At 39.2% G+C, this 12,726-nt stretch overlaps 1 non-coding gene across 1 annotated transcript; it reads right to left on the minus strand.

Moving 5' to 3' along the window:
* Window positions 1–12,294: 12,294 nt before the first annotated feature.
* On the minus strand, window positions 12,295–12,458 carry LOC142461761 (U1 spliceosomal RNA). The gene has a single exon (XR_012786960.1). It is a non-coding gene; the product is annotated as a U1 spliceosomal RNA (small nuclear RNA).
* Between the last annotated feature and the right edge of the window lie 268 nt (window positions 12,459–12,726).

Consider the following 12,726-nt stretch of genomic DNA (forward strand, 5'->3'; position numbering starts at 1 on the left):
TTGCTGGTAAGTAACAGGCTTTTCCTTCCCTTGATGTATGCAGTGGTTGCCTTAGCAACTCAGGTGGCCAGAGGACCCATCTTGAATATTGTTGTGCCCTTCCCTCTCTGTTGCTGGTTCTCTCATTATGCATTTTGTTGCTTTCCCTTTAAAATATTAGATAATTTATTTTTCAAACATGTTTTGGGAACTTTAATCAAGCTAAGAGTCTGGGAAGACAAGTTTGCTTTGTTTTTGACCTTTGGAGTCTTCACTGCCGTGCCTTTACTCTTGTTGTCCTTGTAATCAGGTGTCCTCCTTTCCTCTGATCCATGCTTCCAGTCTCTCTTCCGCTGGCTCCTCGGTGAAGTTTTCCTATGAAACTTCATCCACCTATGGAATGTTGTGTCCATTCATGCGTGGACTCTTCATTGGGCTTCCTTATCCTGTGATGATTGTTTATTTTATGATAATGCTGCAGAGTTAGAGCTCAGATAGAAATAAGGGCATTGAGCAATGAGATCACAAAGGAAGCAAACTTGATCAGTAGACTTGAAACCTACCTGTACTTGGTGAATAAGGAAAACCAGCATCCCCTTCTTATTCCAGATATTTCCTTCCCCATTGGGGTGCTGGAAGTTTGGATGCTTTGGCTGGTAAGATCTCTGTATTTTAGGGTCTGCAGTGTGGTGGGATATGAGGCAACTTTACGATTTGGGCTCCAGAAGTTCCTGCCTAGGCCCTCATTTGGGTATCCGCTCGGGTCCACACTGTCTCTATCTGTGCCTTCGAAACAGCCTCTCTCTGGCACTTGGACATGTGGGGGTGGGCGAGGGCTAGAAACTCATGTCTCTTTGGAACATTGGGCAGACTGACCTGGGTCTGTATGCAGATGGCGGGACAGGGTAGGGTGCCTTGATCTCCAGCTATTTTCAGTCTTTCCCCGTATCCAATCAAGCACTCAGAGGACCACCTCCATTCTCAGAAGCTTCTGGGAATTGGGAGCAATAGCTATTTCACAGCGGGGTGATGGAGCGTCCCAACCACTTCTTGGCTTTCCATAAGTGGGAAGCCCCTTCTCTTTCCCTGTGTGCTTTACCATATCCTTTTATTCCATTAATGAAACAATCCCTTGGACAGTGGGGAAGAAGCAGCAAGATATTACTATACATGAACATAATTTCTTCATTTCCCTGACTAAGCAATAGAAATAAAAGTGTGATAATTAGGGGTTTTTTGGTCAACTTGGACTGGCTGGGATTCTCCAGAATGTGGTCATAAGCCCTCCCCCATAAAGTACAGGTGACATCCCTCTGTGTGTGTAGTCTATTTTGACGTCCGTGACAGAGAGGTTGTGGGGAACTGGCTTTCTTGGGACAGGTGCTGCTGGCCAGCAACATTACCTGCTGCTGATGGCAGCTCTTGATGCCCTGCCATAACCTCTGGTCTACTGATCTGTCCCTGGCTACGCAGGCCTCCTATCTGCTCACTTCCTAGCTAACTAGCCCCAGGCAGCCACACAACTCAGGGAACGCCTCTAGCATACTATTCAACAATCAAACTGAACTTGACCTTTTCTGTGACTGTGTGCACCATGTTACTTGATATCAGTTTCTTTCTTTAGACATGTGATTATGTTTCTGTAGAAAATGCAGCCTAACAGAAGTGTAAGTGCATATTTCTAATCAGTGTTAGCAAAGCTTATTGCTGAAAAAGGATCATTGAGCCTAACTTTTGTCCTGTACTTGCTAGATACCTGGACAAAATCTACTGGACTTTTGAGTTGCCTTTTCATGTACTCTATAGAACTTCTCATTAGCAAAGCTATGCTGTTGTTTGTAGCAAAGATCTGTCCTTTTCTGTGTATCCAGTGGGGAGGGGGGGTAGTAATACTTTCAGGATTTTCGATGTGCTGATTTCTCTGGGTTTTACTTTATTAGAAACACATGCTCGCCGTTCTCTTTGCTTCCTGCTGATGCTCAGTACTTGCTCAAGGACTTCGCCGTAGTCAGAATACAGATGACCTTTGTCACGGCGAAATGATGTTAATACGTTTTATCTCAGATATGGCACTTTTATATGGAATATATGTCTAACAATAGAATTGTCAGATGTTAGAGAGAAATTTTGAACAAAGGATAGTTGCTGCATACCCAACCACACCGGGTAGCATCTATGGAGTGCATTCAAAACGTCTCTGTAGCTAGGCTGGTGTCCCAAGTGAAAAAAAATATTCACTAGATCTACTTTTATGAGGATAGTGGATATGCAGAGACTACTCTTCTGTATGTGTGTGTGTGTTTTCTCCTCAGAAAGGTTTGCCACTTTCAGATATACTGTGTTAGGTATATCTGTACCCTGGAGATGGCAACACTAATCCAGAAATTATTAGGTGAAAACAGTGAAAAGTCATTGTGTTAAAGAGAGGGAAGCAATGAGGTCTTTTGAAGGCTTCTCCTTTATCCTTTGGTAAATGTAAGTTGTCATACAGACATGATAAAATCGACCTAGACTTTCCATCTTTGCAATTCGGGACCCTTGTAATTTATAAATCTCACATGAAATTATTCTACCAACAGCCCAAGAGACGTGCACACATTTTGCATAAATCAGCACATGAAATATAAACTCCCATTGAAAATATGTTTAGAGTTAGAATAGAGGGTGAAAAGATAGGCTACTCATTAAGTCCCTCTGAGTGTTTAAGATTTATCTCTTTATTCAATTTTTGAAACTAGATTGGCTGCAAAGAATTTTGGGGCAGGGAAAAAAATGGACACAATTCTTTTGGGGGTTTCTCTTTTGTCCTTATTCAGTGTTCTCTCCTTTCTTCATTTTCTTTTTCTTTATAAAAGCTGCACTGGCTTGATTTTACTTCTTATTGAGAATTGGAGGAAGGTTTCAGAGCACAACATTTTTCTATTCAATAATTCATGTTCATGTTGATTTGCTCATTAATTGTAACTCCCATAATGTAACATCACTCATCACAGTTTTTCCTCATGTTTCCAATTTCCATTCCTTTATCTTTCCTATCTCCTCCTACATTCTGAATTTTGTCTTTTGAAAATACTGCCACATTAAATGTCAAATGTTTAATTATTCTAAGGAGAGCATAACTCCTCGATGTTACTGTTGACTTGCCTACTGTTTGCAGAAAAGTAAGCCATTGAATAGAGTTCAGTTCTGAGGCACAAAGGTGACTAATGACTATAGTCTCAGGGTTCTAATATTCTGCCTGGTAAATCTGGTATAATATATGATTTTGAGATTTGCTTTACTTTTTTCTTCCATTTTGTATAGGACCTTTGTGACAGTTCCATGTTAATTTGAGACTTATGAGTGAAGGGGTGGAGTTTAGCCTGTCAACCAGGAAGCAGCTTGATGACCTCATTTGGAGGCACTAAGAATATAAGTAGCTTGCTGGAGGTGAGATATATGCTCACTCTCTGCGAGACATTCCTGAGGAGGAGCCACATGAAGCTACCCTGATGCAACCAGAGCCCGGGAAGCCGGAGGAGCCACGTGGAGACCCCTTAGAGCGCTGAGATGCTTAGAACGCCACTGAATGCACAGCCTTCCAACCCACTGGCTGTGAACTTCAGCATCATTGCAAGTACTCCAAGAGTCTGAAGAGGAATTTATACATTGGCATTGGACATAGGGGCTAATAGCAGACTTATGGACTTGATAAGGACTGGGCTGGGATGTTTTCTCAATATTCAACTGCTCTTGTATATATAGCTCTTTCCTGTACACATATGAGTGTCTATGAATTTGTTTCTCTAGTCTACCTGACTAATGCAACCTTGTAATGTGATCCCTTTCAGAGTAATTTGTAGTGGTAGCCAGACACCATCTATATCTTCCATGCTCAGGATCATGGAGACTGAGGCTCAGAAATCTGTTAGTCATTTTGATTAATTATTTCCATGGGTCTTTTATTTTCATCAATTTTCTTTTCCTGATGGGGAGAAATCTATAGTTGCAACTTACATGCCCCCTCACAAGCTTTTAGGATTCCAGTCCCTGTTCTCCAGAGTAAGATTAAGAACAGTGTCTTTCACTACTGTATTTTGCCAGTTGATATTGCTGTTTTTCAAGACTATAGTCCTGAACCCCACTGCCCACTGACTCTTTACCGCAGCGTGTTTGGATATGGCTCAGTAGTCTGTATAACCATGTGTCCTACATGTTCTCCTATATTCCTGAATACATTTTCAGCATAGATAGGTCATATGTAGAAACAACAGCTGTCAATATAACTTCTATTTTTGTGTATACTTCCATTCTGCTTAAGTATTCCTTATAAAGTTGGTTTGGTTTTTACAAAATCCTTTACATTTTTATTATCTCTAAATGTCTTAGATTCACATTGTATTTCAGAGACAATTTTGTTGAGTTTATAATTTCTAGTTTACTTTTCCTTTTGGGGTTTTATTCTGTCATCTCATTGCCTTCTTGCCTGCATGGTTTCTAAAGGGAAATCAGAGCGTAGTCCTATTTGTTCTCTTCTGTAGACAATCTTGAAGTGTTCCCTGTGCTTAGTTTTGGAAAGTTCCTTTTCAATTCCTTTTGGGATATCTCCAGTTTAGGGTTTGTTGATCAACTGGAATGTGTATCTTCTCATCTTTTGTGATCCTAGGTCCTAGGGCAATTTCATTCCTATGAATCTTAAGAATAAACAAAACTTCCTATTGTTTTGCTTTGCTTTTTAGCACACTCTCTACTCTGGAATTTCAGTCCCCTGAAAGTTTGCTTTTTTTCCCCTTGATGGTCTTCCTTGTAATTCTTAAAATGTTCTTAGAATTTTTTATTTGCTTGTTTTCTTTTTACTGTTCTAACAAATTAAAATTGAGAGAATTCTCTTAACTCTCACTAATCTGTATTCTCTTGATTCAATTCTACTCCTTTGTCCTTGCAATGTATTATTTCTAAAACTTTAGTATTAGCTCTGTGAAATTCTATTTGTTATATTTTCATGGTTTCCAGATCTTATTTTATGTATGTTCTAGCAATGTTTTCCTGAGTACTCATTAAGTTTTGTTTGTGTTTTCTTCATTTGATTTTATTTCCAACCATCTTTTTCTGGATGTATTGAAAACAAACAAACAAATGCCATTGAGTTCATTCTGAATAATGGTGACAGTATAGGACAGAGTAAAATTGTCCCACATAGTTTCTGATACTTTAATTAATTATGAAAGAGATTGCTTTACTTCTGTCCTACAGAGTTGCTCATGGCCTTGAGGCACTAACCTTTCAATTAGCCTAGTGCTTAATATATATGGTTCAATGCATTGAAGGTATCTACATATCATTCTTTTAAATTTCTTGTCAAAAATTCAAATGTAATTTATTTTTCAGGGAATCTTCTGGCTTTTTAAAAATTTTGTCAGCTGTTTAAGCCACTATATCTTGCATTCTTTTGTAAATGAAATTGACTGTTGTCTCTGAGACCTTGTGGTGGTATAGGATTTGTATTTGATTAAAAATTGTCTGTTGGTGTGTTTCTACTAGGTTTGTCTTTATCTTGATTTATTCTGCTCTGATATATTGGAGTGAGCATTGTGTGCATGTATGTGTTGCCTATATATGACTCTGTTTTTTAGCTTGACAGGAATTGGTACTTATTACTTGTCTCCTGATGAGTATGGTAGTCGATCGGAAAGTGCATGCAGTTCTCTGTCCAGCAATCATGTGTAGCAGTGGAAACTGTGTTGGTCTAGTTTGGGTCATTGTGCATCATTGATCGGGTGATGCAGAAACTGGTAGTGACTCTTACTCTATGAATAAAAGTAATGGAGGTGGAAATGTGGCAGGGCAGTGTGACATTTTTTCCAGCTCCCATAAATAGAAACAATAATAACAAAGAGAGAGAAAGGAGGGGGAAAATCAAGCAATAACCGTAAGAAGGATGTAAAATAAATAGAAATATGAAGGGGAAACAACAAGAAAAAAACAAAACTTGAAAAGCAAAAGGATAAGAACAAGGGAGAAATAATAAAAGTTTTAAACTCCACAAAATTATGGTGAAGTAAATTAGTGAGAAAAAGAAAAAAATAGTAAAAAAATATATAATTTAAAAAAGGATGGGGAAAACCTGAAATAGAAGTGAAGAAACAAGGGAAAAGAAACCAGGAAAAAAAATGGGGGAAATAAGAGAAGAGAAAAAGAAAAGGAAGAAAAAAATGAGAGAGAAAGAAGAAAATTGGAATTGGGAAGGACAGGCCCCCAGGTGGTGTTCAGTCCACAAGGGTCACCTCTGGCCACTAACGGAATAGGACATTTGCAGAGGAGGATCTCACCAACCCTCAGGTGGGCGAACCATCAGTGTCTCAGCAACTCACAGGGACAGTTCTTCCCTGTCCTTTTGGGCCGCTAGGAGTCAACATCACCTCGATGGCCTTAAGTCTGGCTTTATTTTGAATTTGGGTTTGTGGGGTAGGTGATGGACGTAGTTAATAATTTGCAGGACCATGTGAGGAAAAGAGGGAGATCACAAATTCCTTGTCTCCAGACATAAGTGTAAATTCACGTGCGGTCCTATGTGAAAAGAGCCAGTATCAAATCACCAAAAATTCAAACTGGCTCGGCATCATGCATGCTGGCCGTTTATCATGCTATTTGTCTCTTTGTTGACTATTTCAGTGTAGCTTCTTCTCTTAGTTGGTATTCTGCCCATTTTCTAACCTTTCCTCTTGAAATTCAGGCTCTAGGATTTACCATGTGGTTCACTGGATCCCTTGTGCTTTATGGTAGTAAGTCTTGGTAGCCTGTCCGTCTTGGATAATATCTTTTAAAAATTATCTTTTTTTCCCCCATTTTGCTTGTTGACAATGTGAATCTTTGATTGACAGAGACATAAAATAATTTAAAGTATTCTTCCTTCTCATCACTTACCCACAGGAGTATGTTCGTATAACAAATATGATTTCACTGTTTGGCTCAAAAAATGAGATGATATTACAACTATTGTTCATATTCTCACTCACCTGAAGCTACCAAGCTTAGAGGAGGTGCTACCAGTAAGAGAAGTTACATAAAGTGATGAAGTATTTGATATTAGGAAATATCTTGGCACAGTTCATCTCACATTGCTGAAATATTAGCACCCTCACAATGTTCTTTCAGCTCTTTTGGCTGATCTAGTAGAAAGATGTCTAGTTTGGCGAATGTAGCTTCAAATTCTCCTCATTGCAGTTAGATGGATCCTCTTTTCCCTCCTTCCCTCCTTCCCCCACTTCCATTTTCCCTTCATTTTTTCCTCTATCTAAATTTTGCAGCTATTCTATACATTTTTGTTTACAATATGGTTTTTAAAATAGACATAATAGGTCTCTGTTTTCTCCTCCAAACTTTGTCATCAAACAGTATTTATTTATTCACTTATTTACTGGAATTTAATTTATACTTCCTTGAATTTTTTGAAAATGCTCACAATGAAAGGCATTTAAATACACTTATTTGAAATATAACTTCAAACCATATGGGAAAGTAATGGGAGGTAAACATGCCAAGTGCTGTGAGCAACAGAGTTACAGTAATTGAATATAATTCCACTGTGCTGTCTCAGCATCCTGGGTTTCAAGGGGATTGCAATGTTACAAGGAGTCTGCTAAGGCTTGGCAGACTTAAACCAGACCTGGCTCCAGACTCTCCAAGACAAAGTCTTATCTTCAATGAATGGGTCTGGAGTAGTTGATCTGGAATTCTGCTATGATCAATGTTTTCTGTTCAGGAATATCTGTATCATAAGCATGGTAGAATTTCATTAAATATAACTATATCCAGCTACATGTTTTATAACACATTTTTCCAACTTGCCAGTGTTTCTTGTTTTCTTGTAAAACAGTCAAATATAAATTGAATTTTGATATATCTCCCACCAAGTGACCACACTGAATGCATAATGTAGTATTTAAAGTGGAGAAATAGCTGGTATGTCAACAAAAATAAATCTATCCATTTGGTGAATATTTTACAGCTTACAGAATACTTTGGAATATATTATCACTTTTCAAAACAGCTGAAATATTAGAAAGAGCACCAACGTTAATGTTAAGTAATTCACATTCTGCTTTGCCCATCAAAGCCCTGTAGCCACTCATTGTGTTTCTAATAACTCTTCTGTTCTGAGTCATACTTTAGTAATGATTCTGAAATTACATGTCTCTGATTCACCACTTTTATTCAAACATTTTTATAATATTTTTCCACCTAGAAAGGGAAACTGTTAGTAAATCTTTTTACTGTTGAGTAAGTTCCAACTCTGTCAATCCCATGGGTTTCTGGGTTTGAAATCTTCACGGAAGCAAATCGTCATGTCTTTCTTAACTAGAGCAGCTCACTGGCTTCATCCAGTAACTTTTCAAACATGAAGGACTAACCAGCATGCAACCAGGCTTTTGGAGGCGGATATGAATCTAAAGCCATCTAGTTGATGCAAATTCATAGGAACCCTAATTAGAGTTCCGGAGACTAACTATTTAGAAGGGTAGAAAGCCTTATCGTTCTTCGATAAAACAGCAAGTGATTTTGAACCATTGACCTTGCCAACAGCAGTCCACTGCCTACGCCTCATTAGACAAAACAGAACAACCCACATCACACGTTTTAGGTTAGAATTAAATCTAAAAGATGTCAAGTTTCTTGAATTTATTTTCTGTCAGTACACAGTCTACTTCAAGGAGGGGCATAAAAACAATTTGTCTTCCGAAATTTTCTCACTTCTCTTCAAATCCTATATCCCTCTATAATTTGGGTTTACTGTTGGGGAACCATGCCCCCTGTGTTAGTCTGGGTACATTAGAGAAACACATCCACAGAAACTCATGTATTAGAGAGTTTTCTATAAAGGGTAAGTGCACTTCAAGAAAACATCCCAAACTAGTGCTGCCCAAGCCCAAAACTCCAACATTAGCCCATATGTCCAACACCAATCCACAAAGTCCTCCTCCATCACACAAAACAGATGCCATGATGCCAACTGCAGGAGGAAAGCTGAATCAGTGAGCATGTAAGCATCTCAGTGCTGACAGGGGTCTCCACATGGCTGCTCCAACACCCAGGGCTGCATCGGGGTAGGTTCATGTGGCTTCTCCTCAGGAAAGTCTTGCAGGAAGTGAGCCTTGCCAGCAACATATGAAAATAGAAAGCTTGTAAGACCAATTGCTTTCAGCCATTAAAATTTGGTCTTTAGATGGGTTTAGGCCATGCCTGTAAAGAAAACCTTGAAAAGATATGCCCCACCTAGTGCTTTGGAGCACTCAGGAACCAATGATCTTTGTCAGAAGCTGGAAAAAAAATCTGGAAGCATGAAGAAAATTCCTTGCTGGGACTAAACGTTAAAGGGAGCCTGTGGCAGGCTGAGATGCTTGCTAGGTGACCACCTGGATCTACTTGTTGAGTAGAACTGGGAGAAATGCAGCAATAAAGAGATGGGTTGAGTTTGGCCACTGACACCAGTGTACTTGGTTAAAGGAGAAAAAGAAAAGGTGAAAGCAGGTTGACTCGTCTAAAGTTCATGACTTATAGCATGAGGGGGCTAGGCTTGTTGAGTATTGGTGAGAGCTCATGGTTTAAAGGCAAGGTGACCAATGGGCACCCTGTGGAGACTGAGTCAACCAGCCCACATTGAGTTCACCAGAACCCGACCAGATGGAGATTTTTAAGCCTGTGAACTAGTGCATATTGTTGCTGACTTTATGGATGGCCTGTCCGGATTTGACTTTGCTTATGGATGCAGACTTCACATGGTTCCAACTGGAATGAAGACTCTTCATGTTGAAAAATATGATTGCCTCCTCAGAGCACTGGGTTGATGTAAGTGGCTAGTATATAAATTGGATACCCAAAATTGGGGGGAGGGGGATAAAGGCATGAAGTGCTTGGCTTACAAACTTTCATAGGTGGTGGGTATATATTCATACAATTAAGATATAGGGGTTACTAACTGGAATTGTTAGGTTAAAGAATTGTGTTCAGGTGCAAAGTGGGCAAGGGGTGGATTGAGATAGTTAATGTTTATTGTGCCAACCTGGCCCATAAACACATGCGGGGGTTAATTTTTGTCCTCGTGTTTTTGTAGAAGGCAATAAATGAGTTTGTTCTAATTAGTTTACCTGAAGACTATTATGGGATACATCATTTTAAAGTTGTTTTTAGTTTTTATTATTATTTTTATTTTTTGGAGATCTCTTATAGATACGAGGGGGTATCACCCCAATAAACCTAGATTTTTTAAAGCTATGTATTTAATTTTTTAAAAACAAAACAAACTTGTCACCTTCAAAGTTCTCTCCATTACACTTAATACACTTGTCCAATCTCTGAACCCATTCTTGGAAACATTGTTCAAACACCTCTGTTTCGATGGCTGACAGCACCTCCCTTGTTTTCCTTCACCTTGTCTATATTGTCAAATCATTATCCTTTTAAATCTGTCTGCATTTGTGAATCAAAAAGAAGTCTCACAGAATGAGGTCAGGTGGGTAAGGCACATGGGGCAAGAGTTATGCTGTTTATTTGCCCCAAACTGGCACACTGAAATGGCTGCATGAGCAGGTGCATTGTTGTAGTGGCTAAACCAATCCCCTGTCTACGACAAATCAGAGCTTATTTTGTCACACACTGTCAAGCTATATTTTTAGAACCTCTAATCAGAAAGCTTGATTAGCAGTTTGACCTAGTGGAGTAAATTTCATATGAATTTCAAGTCAACATTTTCATGCATTTGGAAAGTTGAGGGACATCCACAATGAAGTCTGTCATTAATCGAAATTTCACCTTTTTTGAAATGAGAAAACAACTTATACACTTGAGTTTTTCGCATTTTGCTGTCCTTGTAAGCTGTGTTCAACATCACAACAGTTTCTGTGGCATTTTTCCAAGCAGGAAACAAAATTTCACAGCCACATGCTGGTCTCTTAAATTGGCCATCACAAATAAATGAGGTTCAAGTGAAACCGTTTTTACAAAAATATTGTCTGTGACCAGAGAGAACCTTCCCAGGCAACATACACCACTGGGAGCACTAACTCAGACCAAGTTACTTGATGCTTTCCTAGCAGGAAAAACGTGTACCATGAAAGCTCCTCTTGGCCCAGTAAAAGTCCGTGTGTTTTTTGTAGTACCCCCTCGTATTATAACAATCCATAATTTGATCAAGCATCATATTCCAATTTGCTACCACAATCAGTTTAAAACACTTTCTCAGTTCTTGAACTCTTTGATATCATCTTTTCTTTATCCCCTCCCTCTCCCAACTTACCCCCGATGAACTCTTATTATATTATATTATTATCATCATTTGCTTTATCTCATATTACCCAACATATTCGTTCAATTCTGTTATCTTACTATAGCTGGGCACCATCAGCTTTCTTTATCACATTTGCTTATGCACCCATTTTTTGTTTCATTTCTTTTTGTTTTGTTTTTCTAAAGATATTCTATTGTGGGCACTTACAGCACTTATAACAATCCATATATCAATTTATCAAGCATATTTGTACATATGTTGCCATCATTTTTTTGGATTCCTTGGTATCTGCTCCTCTTTTTACCCCCCCTTCCCTCCTACACTCATGACCCCTTGATGAATTGTAAATTATTATTAATTGCACATCTAACACTGACCACTGTATCCTTTCTCCAGCAGTTTCTTCTACCTTCCTCTTCCCACGTTACCCTTACCCTTCTGCTATCGCTACTCACATTTCTGTTCCTGAAGGGTTTATCTGACATAGATTCTCTGTGTCCTGATCTCATATCTGTACCAGTGTGCATGCTCCAGCCTAGCCTGCAGTGAAAGGCAGGATTTGGGTCATTATAGTGGGGGGTGAGGAAGAGGAATACTGTGTGTTTCATTGGTGCTATGCTGTGCCTAGGTTGACTCATGGCTTCCTTGCGACTCTTCTGTGGGGGATGTACCATTCGCTACAGGTTGGTTTTGGATCTTTGCTCAGAACATCCTTATTCTCAACAATATGGTTTGTTTGTTTGTTTGTTTGTTTGTTTGTTTGTTTGTTTGTTTTGGGTCGTCTGATGCCTGTTACCTGATCCCATTGACACCTCACAATTGCACAGGCTGATGTGCTTCTCCCATGCGGGCTTGTTGCTTCTCTGCTAGATAGCCGGTTTTATAACTTCAAGTCTTTAAGACCCCAGATGCTCTATCTTTTGATAGCCAGGTAACATCAGCTCTCTTCACCTTGTTTTGTTGTGCACCATTTTTTCTTCTGTGATCATGCCAGGAAGTGATCATCCACAAAGTCAGGTTGTTAGTACAAAGTATTCTTTTTTTTTTTTTTTTAGGGGAGAACGCGAACGCAGTCCCCCACTACCACAAATTATGCAGTCGAGTTTCTCACATTTGGGGAAATTGCAGGGGTCAGCACATCCGGAGTGCAATGGATAAGCCTCGCCCTGGGAAAACCACCTTCGTTTTCATGGTATCTCCCCTGCCAGGTAAGTATGTGTACAAAGTATTCTTATGTTGAGGGAGGGGTTGGACAAGGACCCAAAGTCCATCCACTTCCTCCTTGTATTTCCATACAATAATATATACCTATGCCAATATCTCTATTTTTATGAATTAATATATTTATGTAAGTGCACACTTATGTTTATACCTCTAATCATAGTTTTGTTTCCTCTGTTTCCATCTACCTTCCTCCTTTCCCACCATCACACTCACCCTTCTTCTGCATCTTAGTAATTCCTTTCAGCTGATTGCTGTTGCTC

The sequence above is a fragment of the Tenrec ecaudatus genome, chromosome 11 (assembly GCF_050624435.1).
Source record: "Tenrec ecaudatus isolate mTenEca1 chromosome 11, mTenEca1.hap1, whole genome shotgun sequence".
Classification (NCBI taxonomy): Eukaryota; Metazoa; Chordata; class Mammalia; order Afrosoricida; family Tenrecidae; genus Tenrec; species Tenrec ecaudatus.